Here is a 15,060-nt window from a genome sequence, read left to right as displayed (position 1 = left end):
TAACAGCGCTAGAGTTATAGGGGACAGCCCATGTATGGCATGTAGGTTAGAGTTAGCTAGGTTTCTCAAGGGCTCCCTGTGGATTGGCTAATTTCACAGTCTGTATGACCTTGTGAACCCTATGCTTAAGAATCAACATCAAATGGTCTTAGGTTGAAATAGTCAAGAAGTTAGGAAAAAATTAATGCAAATTACATATTAATCAGAAACCTGACCTTGGCCTTCAGGATTCTAAACTATAAAGCCCTTCAAAAATGCTCTCAGAATTTAAATTTATAATAGACAAAAAAGAGAAGGAAAACAAACTACAAAATATTACAAAGTCAAGAAGGAAAAAAGACAGAATATCATAATAGAATTAATAAGCGGCAGGACTGGATGCCAGAAAACCTAAAAATATGGATTGAGTGGAAGAAAAATACTAAAAATGTGCTTACATGAATAACTAAGAAATGAAAAAATATACTAATTGCATTGTTAATGAAATCCTTGCTCAATATATTAAAATTCATATTAGACAAAATGTACATTAGTGAGCCAAAACGTAAATGTAATTGCACACAGTGTCCAAAATTTAAAGATTGATTAAAGTATAAAAAATAAAAGAGACCTACTATCAAATATCAGGAATTATCACCAACAAAACAGCAGCAACAACAACCTCAAATATATAATTAAAAGTGTCACAAAAAAAGTGTCACCAACTGACAAAAAGGAATTAACACTCTATAATTGCAAACTGTCCAGATATCAAGATTCTTAACATCAATATTCATTATGGCCATTTGTAATATTTTTGTGCTCTCTTCATCAGCTTAGATGTTCATATTGAAATGCTTTATAAAAATTAGTTTTAATTCCTTAAAATTTAAATGTCCCAAATGTTTGAAAATAAATTTCCCTTTAATTTTATGTTGTTCATATGCTTTGATAATTAAAAAAATTATAACTAAGGTAAAAATATTAAACTGTTGGAAATAAGCATTCTGAGAAGCAGGATTTAGCTTGTATAGTAAAGGGCATTCAAAATTCAACGTGAAGTCAACTGAAATATCAAGAAGAAGTAATAATAATGGAAATGACTTATGTACAAATGTTTATTAAAGGATACTCCATGAGAGACACTGAATAGCTTTTGGGACCAGAACAATGAATAAAAGCAAATAAAATCCCTGTCCATGTGGAACTTACAGTCTGTTTAGAGAAGGACAATAAACACATAATATATGATAGATATCCATATTGTATAAGAATAAGTGCTCCAGTGATAAATAGAGCAAAGATGGAGAGTTGGGTGAGAACATGGGGTTGATTTCAAAGGACATCTGATTAAAAGAGAGCAAAGGGAATGGTCCTGGAATATCTGGTGGAAAAAAAGGGAGTTTAGGCTCAGGGAACAGAAAAAGTACTGCTGGTGTGATCCAAGGTTATCCACCTTGCTGGTGTGTCTAGTGGAGAGTGTGGGATGCAAGATCTAAGATCTATAAGATGAGAGGAGTCAATCAATGCAGAGCATATAGACTACTGAAATGTCTTTGGTATTGACTCCAAATTTGATGAGAAACTCATGGAGAATTTTGAAGAGAGACCTGACATGACTTGACTGATATTTAACAAGTTCAATTTGGATGCTATCTTCTCAAATATCCTGTTAAAGATGAAGTTATGAAGAAGGAGATAATTTAGGAGGCTATTGTAGTAATCTAGTTGAAAGATGTTGATAGCTTGTACCAAAGTAGTGGCATCGTGTTGGTGAAAACAATGGAAAACAAATATATTTTATATGTAAAGCCATACACATACACGATTAATCATACACAAGATGTAGTATGTCATAGAATGAGGAGATTATGAATCCAAGTTTTCTTAGAGAATATTTTGAAGAATAAAGTTGTCATTTACTGAACTCAGGAAGTCTGTTCAATGAGTAAGTTTAGGGAGAAGAGAAAATAAAATTATTATGTTAATAAATAAATATTAATTAATATAATAATATTTAATAAATTAAATAAATAATTAATAAATAAAATTTATTATGTTTTTCACATAATAAATCTGAGACTTTGCTTGGTCAACCATCCAAGTTGATATAGAGTGGGCAGATTTATAAGACTAGAGTTTATGATAAGTCCTGGCCAAGAATTGTGCAAGTTGTAGTCTTCCATATATACCTGGCATTAATACCTAGTAATAAAACTAGATGAAATCCTCAAGGCAGTGAGTATAGATGCAGAAGACTAAATCTGATGAGACTGAGACTGGAATGGAATGTTCCAGTTACATGTGTTTTTTCTTTATTTCAAGTAAAACAGAGTATGTATCGGGGGGTGAACAGGGAGGGAGAGGAAAAGCCAGTAAAGTGGAGTGTTCTACAAGAAAGTCCTTCAAGCAGATCAAGTTATCTAGGAAGGCTGGAAAATGGCAGTAGAATTTATCAAAATTGTGATTTTAGGTGAATTTGACATGCTGTCAGAATGGCATTCTGCACAACACTAATTGGAGTGAATTCAATAAATAATGTGAAGAACTGGAGATCACAAATATAAACCACATTTCCTATAAAAATAAGAAGAAAAACAGGGCTAGACTGAGGTAGAAATGGAAATTTTTATGTGTGTCATAGGGAGATAACAACACATTTGATTGCTGATGACAATAATCTAATAGAGATTTTTTAAAAATGAAGTAGAAAAGAGTGAGAACTGATGTACCTGATGAAATGGAAATATCTAAGTAATATAAATAGAAGAATTTTGGCCAGGTGTGGCTTAGTATGATGACTAAGTGTGATTGCTATTCACGTACCTAAATATGGCTGACTTAGCCCCATGACCATAGGCATCATTGGCAGACATACCTGATAATTATCATATTATGGAGAAGCCAAGGAAACTCTTTACTTTTTATGACCACTATTGCTCTCAAAAAGACAAAAGAAGGATTTGGCCCATTGCCTAATGACCAAACATTCCACCCATTGGGATAGAGTCAGTAAAGAAGTGAATGGACTGGGAGTTTTTCTATTCATCTCCCTCTGATAGGAAGAAAACATTAAGAGTAGATAGAAATTCCCTCAACAATAATTAGCTCTCAGAATATTAGTAGAAATTTTGAAATAGTAGAAGTTTCTATATATTTATTTTCTGTAAATTTCAAGAAAAAATTTTCATCTATACGACGAAGTACTATATTGTGATGAGGAGGAGGCTTTTGTCTCCTTACCTGTTCTGTATTATTTTTTAAGTTTCTCAGTTTTTCATTGCCAGTTAAAAGTATTATAATCTATTAGGGGTTTTGTTAAAGGCCTAATTACATTGTTTTCTGTCACCAAGAGGAACTATAAAATCTAAACCATTAAATCAGAAATGCAAAACATAGGGATGTAAAGGAAATATTAGATGAGTCAGTAAATATGACTGTCCACACATGGAATATTTTACTTTCAAGTTTCATTAATTTAAAATGAGATCATTATTCTTGCCTATTAAATTAATGCACTAGCCTACTAGGAATCCCAAAACTGTGAGATTTCCCCCTTATTCCTGAATAAATTGTGTGGAGATTATAAAATGCTGACTGAGGAAAGATGAAGAGAGAGAGGATGTTCCATATCTGAGCATGTCCACCATCTAATAGAACATGCTACCATATGGCAGTAGCAAACAGTATAAAACACACAGATTTGTTACAGATTGGTGACATAATGACTGCCAAACACAGTATTAGTGAAATCACTGAAGAACAATTAATAATTAGGAATTTCATGGAATAAGGAAATTAAGCTTCCAAAGGTGATTTTTTTGACAGAATAGATTTCACAGTGGTCAGGAAGAAACCTGTCAACAATTGGGAAACCCACCAGATATCTGTGGAGTTCATTGACAGTTTTTGGCATTTTTGTTTTGTTTTGTTTTGTTTGTTTGTTTTTTAATTTTTATTAATTTTATTTTTTATAAACATATAATATATTTTTATCCCCAGGGGTACAGGTCTGTGAATCACCAGGTTTACACACTTCACAGCACTCACCATAGCACAGGAATTGGGAGGGAGACAAACCATAAGTGACTCTTGGCATTTGTTTAATCTGTGTTCATTGTTGAATTTATTTGGGTACTTAAAAAATTCCAATTTTGGGGGTGCCTGGGTGGCTCAGTGAGTTAAGGCTTCTGCCTTCAGCTCAGGTCATGATCTCAGGGTCTGGGGATCGAGCCCCGCATCAGGCTCTCTGCTCAGCAGGGAGCCTGTTTCCCCCTCTCTCTCTGCCTGCCTCTCTGCCTATTTGTGATCTCTCTCTCTGTGTGTGTCAAATAAATAAATAAATAAAAATCTTTATTAAAAAAAGTTCCAATTTTGAGTTACTTGAATTCTGTATTATTTTCAAGTAATGCATGTTTTCTTTACTACTGAGTCTAAGGGATATTTACCAAAAGAAATAAGAAACTAAAACAAAAAAGAAAATAAATAAGAAACCAAAACAATAATTATCTCTCTACCTCCCCACTTATATATTATTTTGCATATTTTTAAAATATGACATTTGAGGTAGGAAGTATGATATCTCTATATCAATGATAGTTCATAGTTTATGAACTATGAACTATAGGTTGGTCATTCTCAAAGAATTTTACCAAAGGGTTTTTAAAAATGTGATTAGCAAATAGTCATTAGGAACTTTCAGATCGTTATACGACTAAATGTTCAAAACACAATGTCCAATTTAGAATGCATAGTCTTTCCTTAGTAGGGACCACGATTAGGATGAAAATTTTGCTTTGATAATTTATCAAGTTCTATTTCCATATAATTTAAAGAAAATGGGAATAATCCCTTTCACACATAATATTTTCTTTTGGCATAGGACCTCAATTACACCATTTAAAACTGCACATTTGAATATATACACTCTAAGAGCAATAACAATTTAAATATTTATCATAGCTCTTTGGCATGGATATCTCTAATAATGATAGTTAACTAAGATGGTATAAAAGAGGTTTGGGTAAGAATAAGAGAATAGAGAACTACAACCAATATCTATTCTTCTATATATGTATGTCACATTTTTTTTTATCAACTCATCCATTAAAGAACACTTAGGTTGTTTCCCTATCTTGGATATTGTGAATAATGCTGCCGTAAACATGGGGGTACACATATCTCTTTGAGATATGGATTTTAATTCCTCCAGACATATACCCAGGGTACAGAACTTCTGATGGTGGTTTTTATTTCTCCATACCCCTTTCCTCTTCTCTCCTTGATAAAATGCTCTTTATATTGCAACTCTTAGGGCAATCGGCATTTATTTCATGCAATGTTTGCCTAACCTTCTAAGCAGTTCTCTCTTACTTTCTGCATTCATAGCAACTTGGATTATCACAATTATGTCACTAATTATACTGTGTAATGTATATAAAGGATAATAATAAAGTTTAAAAATTGGGCTTTAAATTCAGTCATGTTTGGAATCAAGACCTAATTTTGTTCAATTTTTGCTGTGTAAACTTAAGCCAGTTATATTACCTCCTGGCAAAAAATTATATCAGATACAAATTGAGGGTATTAGTTGTTATTACCTTATAGTAACTTATTCTAAAGCTAAATTAGGTGTAGGTAGTTTATGAAAGTGCTTAAAATACTGGCACTACACAGGCATCAAATGAATAGTTTTTAAGTTAAAGTTTATATGAATAAATAAGAATATTGTGGGAGATAAAAATGGATGACAGCAATAATCAGAAACCATCCAAAAGTAAATAAATAAAGCATCACTGATATTGGAAAATATTTGAAATATAAATATTTGAAAATAAACTATTATTTAATTTCTAATATTTATACTTATTTGAACCAAACAATTATAATTATAATATGTAAATTTATTTTAGGCTTTATTCATGTTTTTAAAAGTAGGTTGCTATAATTATATACTCCATAAAAACAGTTAATGTACATCACTCTTTTGAAGTTTTGCATATTAGGCATTTATTTATATATCATTTTCATTCACTATATTGGTTTATTCAATTACTAGGTTTTATATGTTTATTACTTATTTATTACCTGTTTGTCTTTTTACTACAAAAAATGTGTGCCACTATGAAATTTTGTGTCTTACCCTTATTCACCTTAAAATAATATGGAGTAATAATTTTAAAAAATAAACAAACCCCAAGAAAAGAAAAAAAAAAAAGAAACAAGCCATCAGATGAAACTATACTAGGCCAGAGTGGTTTGTGAAACAATGTGTTACCTTTCTAAATAGGTTTTATTACTATTTGTGTACAAAGGATGCCGCCAGTAAATGTTTTTTCCACAGCACAAGTTAAAGTACAATTTGTAATAGGGAATTGGAAATTCAAAGGGTATGATCTAATTCCCCAGACAACTTCTTTAAGTATACTATTGCAACTAGTATGCCATTTACCCAGGGTATTATGAGTTCTGAGATCATAAAATAGATAACAAGAAGACATGCGAGAGAGATGACCCAGTTTTAAAGTTAAATAGAAGGTTGAGTCCTAAATTCTTCTCTGAGTCCTTTTCTGATTGTCTGCTGTAGTTTGTTGGTAAATAAATCAGCAGATGCAGCAGAGAAAAGGTAGCTGTCCCCTACCATTCCTCCTTTTCAAGGATAAGTGGATTTTATATGTTTATATTTAACGACTGTTTTGCCAGCTCTCACAAAATGATTGGTATTTTAGAAGTCCAAACTACTAGCAAAAATTCTCCTCATGGCTTTTGGCATTTCAGTAAACCTTTAAAATGTATATATTATTCTTTCATTCATCCACAATTTAATCCTTCCAGCCAGCAATGCGTTCATTCAAAAACTCTGAATATGCACCATATGCAGGACTCTGATACCAAATTGCAAGCAAATGTTCTTCTCTTAGAAATAAAGAGACCGAAATCCAGAAGGCAAATTGACTTAATAACACATGGGCAGAGATCGATATATATTTCTCCTGATCACTAGTCTATTATGAATTCTAGAACTTATTGCAATCTTTCAACTTCTTTAAATTTTTGCTTTACCATATTTTGTTAATTTTTTGCTATTATTTGGTTGGTTAGTTTAATGGAACTGCAGACTGTTCTTTTTGGTCAATAAGCTGACCATACATGAGCACCTGATCGTGGACTGATGGATCATTTTTCAACCTTTAAAGTATTCGTGAGAACAAATATCAGCACAATGAATCAGGAGGCAGTATACATAACCTAAGATACTCATATAAATGCATTAGGTGGATTTGGACTGACAAATATTTTCAGATCTACCTAGCTTTTCTTGAAAACATTAATTATGAAAGGTAATTTACACAATCCCTCCTTTAATGATTTTATTTGCAGGGTCAAAGCTTGCTGATTCATGAAACGGTAAATTTGCCAAATGTTTTCAGAGAATGAAAAACAGCTTTAGTAGAAGGGCACTCAAAATCTTTATAAGACATTTATATGCTATAGAGAATTTAGTCTGTTGATAGTAATTAGCAAACAAAATCCACCTTGTTGCACTTTATAATACATGGAGATTAAAAAATTGTATATCATTACTTCTATGTTCCAAATGTAGCCTTAAATTATAAATATTCTTATTGTATCTTTGAAATGTAAAAAAGAAAGACAATACTATCAAAGACGTTTATGATTTTGTAAACTAAGTTATAATACTTCTAGTTAAGCCTAGAAAATACAGTGTATGTGACTCTCTACTTGTCTAACTCCCTGTTAAACCTTTCTTTAAAATATTCATACAAGGGGGCGCCTGGGTGGCTCAGTGGGTTAAAGCCTCTGCCTTCGGCCCAGGTCATGATCCCAGGGTCCTGGGATCGAGCCCCACATCGGGCTCTCTGCTCAGAGGGAGCCTGCTTCCTCCTCTCTCTCTGCCTGCCTCTCTGCCTACTTGTGATCTCTGTCAAATAAATAAATAAATAAATCTTTTAAAAAAATACTCATACAAGGACATTTATAAGAGTCATTGAATATAATGACAGGGAGATCAGAAAAGGTTACAATAGCTAAGAACAGCTGAATACATTCTGGAAGCTGGAAAGCAGGTATGAGAGGATAACTATCATAGCAGAAGTGCAGGAGAACCATGCCTATAGTGACAAAAAATAACATCAGTTTATGGCCTAGAACCATGTAACAACATCTGTAATAAAATGCCTCCAAAACGTCTGGTGCAATGCCAAAAATGAAAAGACTGGTATGAAGCCTGTATAAGAAAAAGAAATCCTAGAGCCTATCCACTGACCTGTGTAGTAATAGAATTACTCACCTGTAGTGCATAGAATAGTGGCCCTCTAAAAGATTGGTCCACATCCAAACCCCTGGAACTTGTGAATGTGTCCTTATTCAGAACAAGGGTCACCGCAATTGTAAGTTAAGGAACTCGAGATGAGCTCACTCTGGAACACCAGCATTGGCTTTAAATCTAATGATAAGCATCCTTATAAGAAAAAAATGGAGGGACATATGATACAGAAAAAGAGAAAACACAGTCACCAGAAAGGAAGGTGATATGGAGATGAAGGCAGAAGAGTGGTGTAGTCACCATGTAAGGAATAACAACAGCCACCAGAAGCTGAGAGGAACAAGGAACAGCTTCTCTCCTAGAACCTCCAGGGACAGGGGGTAGGGGTGGAGGTAGAAGCACAATCCCTCCATTACCTTAACTTAAGATGTTTGGCTTCCTGAACTGTTCGAAAATAAGTTTTTGTTGTTTTAAGTTACCAAGTATGACTAACTTGTAATCGCAGCCACAGAAAACTAAACAGCAGCCATCAATCTAGTAAAGAAATGAAAGTTTGTTCTCTCTCAGAAGGTCTTTTCAGAGAATCTGAGAACATGACACACAAATGAGGGCAAGGGAATATATAAAAATAAGGGGGGTTAAATGAGATAGTATATATACTGGATGGTGAGGCATTTCCCACATATGCCACATTTCTGATAATGAGGGAAGGTTGGATAATTCTTTTAGAAAAATGCTAGCCCCAATAATGTGTCAAATGTTAATGGAAGTTAATTTCCCTTAAATAGAAATACTTGGTCCTGATTTGAGCAACTGATAGTGATGCTCATCAAAGACAAAGTTTTCATTAATCTCTATAAAGGCATAGCTTAAGTGTAAAGAAACCATTAGGTCCAATACTTATTTGAGGAAAGCCTTTAAAATAAAATAAAGAATAAAACAGGTAAACAGAAAAATAAAACAAAAATCTAAGATACTTCATCAGGAAAAAAAAGGATATGTATTTTTTTACATGAGAATATATAGAGTAAATCTCAGAAAATAAAAAAGGATCTATTAGGGGTTAAAAATAAGCTATGTAAATTAAACAAGCATTAGAATTGTTGAATTCTTCTAAAATCGCACATGGAAACAAAAAAAGGTATAAACTAGTGGAAATATTAGAATATTAAGCCAAGAAGTCCAACAACTAAGAAAAAGAAGCCCCAAAACTGAATATAGAGAAAATTAAGGGGAAGAAATTATCAACTACATAATAAAATTTCTACATACTGAAGGACAATCAGACTTAAAATTCCATACCAAGACTTATCATTGCAAAATTGTGAAATTAAAAATGCCAGAAATAAAACAGAATATTTTAAAAACATCCAGAGAGAAGTCACATAGACAGACACATTAACACTCACACACATATGCATGCACACATACTTAACACACACACATACTTAAATGATTGAGAATTACAGTTTCAAAGCAGTTAAAACAGTCCTGGAATCCACATTTTAAGAACCAAGGAATTCTGAATCCTGTATGCAATTATTTTCTATGCAGGAATTCTACATCAGTCATAAAATCAGACCAGTGTGAGTGTAAAATAAATACATTCCTAGATATGCAAATGCTCTCAACATTCTCAGAAAGTCATCTTACAAAGAAAGAGATCTTACAAAAGGAAAGTAAAGCCAGAAGGAGGAAGCTGTAGGTCTAGGACTTAGGGTTTCCAGCCCTGGAGGGTGGGGCAGAGAAGATGCTGAAGGCAATGTTGAGAGCAGTGCTCAGATGTGTGTGCTGCAATAGGTCCGGAAAACACACAATTCAGACTAAATAGTGAACCTCAAAATTATTGTAAGAAGATACAGTCTCTGGACAGGAAGCTTGGTGGTCATTTAGTGAATAGCAAAATTAAGAAAATAAAAATTAGACAATTATTAGAAAAAGAAAGAAAGTTGTAAAGGAATAAAAATAAGTCAGGGAATGCTACATAAATATATTGTGAAAAATACTTTGTCATAAAGATGCAAACTCTGAAAACTGAAAACTGGTTTAAGCAAAAATTGTTATAAATGAAGCAAGATTTGGTTGAAATAGAATTGCATTCATACCTTCCATTGTATCAATATATAAAACTGAAAATATCTATATATTGTAATATAAATATTATTTTTAAATCTGCAGTTAAATTCCAACTACCAAGATAAACTGCTAATGGAGTAAGAATGGTTAATTATGAGAAGAGCATTTTTAGACACTTAGATAAATAGAAAATACATCTCATTATATTCAAAGCATCATTTCAAAATTTTTTTCTAAAATTAAAAATACAATTAAAGTTTAGTATTTTAATTTCTCACTAGTGATTACCTCTCTCATACATAATAAATGGAGAAAAGGTTTATGAAAGGGCAAGGTGAAAAAATGCACTGGTAGAAAGCTCTCAATATTCCCTCTTTAGTCCTTCCCACTCTCTTTTAAATAACATTTTTTCTACCATTAATAAAAAGGTAGGGGTATAGAATCACTGAACCATCTTGCTTCTGGAACCAGTGGGACTGTAGGGAGTACTGGGAGCTAGAGGAATTCTAAGTCAAGAACTTAATAACTTCCTCTGGAACAAAATAAAAGGAGCTACTTTTCATAGATATGCTGCATATCTGTAGCTGCTTCCAAAGAATTTTCCAGGCAGAGCATGAAGTATTAAAAGGATCAAACACATGATTTGTCATCTTTGGGTTCCTTTTTTCTGCTCCAGGACAAGGCAACATGAGGAAAGAACTCTTAAAAGTCCAGAATACAAGAGGGAAGAATACAACATGTAAAATGAAAGTGAACAATGGCTTTAGTCACTATCCCACCCAACCTCCAGTCTCATGTTCAAATTGTATAACTAGAATTAAGACAAAAATCTACAAACACAAAGGAACATTTCCTGCCATGAGTCTGAGTAGATGAACCGTTTACCTATATTTCCTCAAAATATAAGGATTGCATTCAGTATAAAATCAAAATACTTGAGCAAACACAGGCACAGATTATATATGTAATTAAAGGAAAATTTATGAATGAAAAAAAATAAACAAGCCTACCTAGTATAAGCATGCAATTAATGCAATCAAAATATCCCAGAATAGTTATGAGACTTCCAATCAGTCTCCAATTGTGTAGTAACAGCATGCTATCTTCATTAGCAATAGGATGAGACAGGAAATAAGCAAAAGAAAATTATGTGCTGACATGCTAGATACTGTGGTATTTCCTACTACTCTGTGACATTAGACATACAAATATAAAATCATTTTTATTTCTATTGTGAAATTTTATTCTAGCTATATTTCAGATTAACCAAGTAGGCATTCCACTTGCAGGCACAAAGCTCTATGTTCACAATATATATTTTTTACCCCTAAAAGCATCCTTCTTTTAAAGGCATGGATTGTTTGGTAGTCATTCTAAATACCCAGGCCACGACAGCACCATGATTCACTCTTTGTATGATTATTGTCAGATTTAAGATGGTTAGAGTATTGCTTACTGTAATTTGATTATCTATGTTAAAACATCAAAAACTTTTTAAAAAATGTTCAACATCTGAAGGAATATAGTCCAGCTAGAATCCAGTATTATTTTTGTTGCAATAAAATATGGTGACTATTAATCAAGCTGTATTTGGAGGATAAAAAATACTTTGCTGGCAATGGCCCCAAATCAGCAGAGTACAGAACTCCAAATCTCTATCCTTCTATGAATGCAGCAATTAGGCTGGAAAAACTTATCAGAATAAACTTCTACTGAACTCTGTAGTTGAATCAACATCTTACAATAACCTGAGGAGTGCTCAATAAAGAAAGAAGCTGCTAATTTCAGTAAGAGGTCATTATTCATTTTAACACAACAGTGACATTTTACTCAAAAAATTGTAATTGTTGGATTTTGATTTGCCCAATGGCTTCCTGAGACATAGCTTTGGGGTTTGCTTGCCTTTGTTTTCCCAACTTCAGAACATTCTCAGGGCTGAAGCATTCTCCTGTATAGTGTATGTAGAAAGCATTTAAAGGAAAATATATAAGCTGCAACTGTCTGGGGCAAAGAAAAAGACAAAAAGTCTGAAAAAGGAAGAGGGGGATAGAGATATGTGAAGGAATAAGTGTTCTAAAAAATTCACTTGTGCAGAGGAATATAGAAGGGCATATGTATGCCCTAGACTGGGGGCATGCTCAGAAAACACCTGGGAAGACTAAACTTTCACCTCTGACTGTTAGGTTCCATGAAAGCAGGAGATTTGAGAGCAAAGGTACTGGGAATTCCCATTTACCTCCTGCTGCCATGTATGCATGATCTCCCCCATCATCAATATCTCCCATCAGAGTGGTATATTTGTTAATTTGTTGACTCTACATTGACACGTTATAATCACCCATTATAGCTCACTTTTGGTAATATACATTCTGTGCATTCAGACAAATGTATAATGACAAAAATCCATCAATATGGTTATCATATAATATTTTACTGCCTTAAACATCCTCCACTGTTTTTTGCTATTCATTCATCCCCCCAAATTTCTGGCAATCACTGATCATTTTACTGGGTCCGTAGTTTTGCCTTTTCCTATGTCCTATAATTGGAATCATAGAGTACGTAGCCTTTTCTGACCCACTTCATTCACTTAGTAATATGCATTTAAGTTCCCTCTATGTTGTTTCATTGCTTGATAGCTCATTTTTTTTTAACCACTGAATAATATTCCATTGTCTGGATGTGTCACAGTTTATCCATTTGCCTCTTAAAGGACATCTTTGTTGCTTTCCAGGTTACATTATGAACAAAATTGCTATAAACATCCATATGCATATTTTTTTGCAGACATATTTTCAACTTCTTTGGATAAATACCAAGGAACATGATGAGTGAATCTTATGGTGAGAATATATGTAATTTTGTAAGAAACTGCCAAACTGTCTCCCAAAACGGTTCTACCATTTTACAATCCCACCAGTAATGAATGAGAGTACCTTTTGCTCTGTATCCTCAACAGCATTTGGCATTGTCAAAATAACTATTTTAAATGACCAATAAATAGAGTATAGCAAAATAACCCTTTAAAATTCCAATCAGCTTTTTCTCTTCTTGGAGCCAAGTCATCATTCCTTTATGTTGAACATAAAATACAGGAGTCACTTTACAAAAGTTATCCATTTTGTAAACATGACATAAATTTTATAAAAGTCATCATTTTTACATATGAAAATTTAAATGTTCTCACACAGAAGTTATATTACACTACCAGGTTTATAATGGCAAAGGCATGTCCTTTCCCTATGTTATCTTACCCTTGATTATTATAGCTCAGAGGTCAACATTTCCAACTCTAATATTTCCTTTGGAATGTAACTCCAAATTTATGATGTCAATTGTAAAATATTACATCAGAGTAACTTTACACTATGTTGGTAGTAACAAGTGTACATTACTGTGATGATTTGGGACTTGACATCATTTTCCATCTTTGGGACTTGACATCATTTTCCATCTCTTGCAACAGGTTTTAGTTGTTGTTGTTGTTGTTGTTGTTTGCTTTGTCTGACAATCTCTATACATTTTTATTTTTATTGATAAGATTAAACGTAATACCAGGTTTCTGGAAGCTAAAAAGAAAAGGCCAGTTGTTCCTATCCTTCATTCTATATACAAGCCTTTCCTTTTCAGTAAAGAGCCTCATGCTAGCACTCTAATATGCTTAAGATCCTCAACACTAGATTTTAGTTTGTTCATATTCTGGGAAGAGTAACTTTCCTCTTGTCAGAGTTGGGAACTTGACTTCATTGTGCTTAATGCCTTGGGGGCAGATGTATAGAAGAAATCTGTGCTACTTGTATGAACTTAAAGAAAAATCTTCCTCTTAGCAAGTCCCACCATTTTTCTATATTTTAATATAAGTGGTGATGCCAATTTCTTAAACTTTTTGAAAGTCTGCAGCAAAAATCTTTTTTTCCCCAAATTTCTATATTTTGGCTCTCTTTACTTAGTAAGTGCCTCTACCTTTTAAAATGTTTGGCCATTTTTAATTTAATACAGCTTAGTAGTACTTCTAAAGAAAATAGTGGTAAGTCTATGCATCCTATTTAGAATGACTGACATAGGGGCGCCTGGGTGGCTCAGTGGGTTAAGCCGCTGCCTTCGGCTCAGGTCATGATCCCAGGTCCTGGGTTCGAGCCCCACATCGGGCTTTCTGCTCAGCAGGGAGCCTGCTTCCTCCTCTCTCTCTGCCTGCCTCTCTGCCTACTTGTGATTTCTCTCTGTCAAATAAATAAATAAAATCTTTAAAAAAAAAAAAAAAAGAATAGAATGACTGACATAAAAAAAGACAAGTGTCGGCAAAGATGCAAGGAAAAGAAAATCCTTGTGCAATGCTGATGGGAATGTAAATAGTTGCAGCCACTACAAAAATCAATATGAAGGTTCCTTAAAAAATTAAAAACAGTAGTACCACTTGATCCAGCAATGTCACTTCTGGGTATATATTCATAAGATATGAAAACAGGGTATCAAGAAATATCTGTACTCCCATACTCATTGTAGCATTTTTCATAATACCCAAGATAGGGCAAACACCTAAGTTTCCTTCAGCAGATGAACTGATATAGAAAATGTGAGATTTTAAGTGTGTGTATATATAAATATATATATATCTGTAATATGTATGAAATATATATTATGTATAATATATATAATGTATAATGTATTATATTATATATATAATATATAATGTATATGTATAATATATATAAAATAAT

This window comes from Lutra lutra, chromosome 3 (assembly GCF_902655055.1).
Source record: "Lutra lutra chromosome 3, mLutLut1.2, whole genome shotgun sequence".
In the NCBI taxonomy this organism is placed as follows: Eukaryota; Metazoa; Chordata; class Mammalia; order Carnivora; family Mustelidae; genus Lutra; species Lutra lutra.
Note: the sequence above shows the minus strand (reverse complement) of the source record.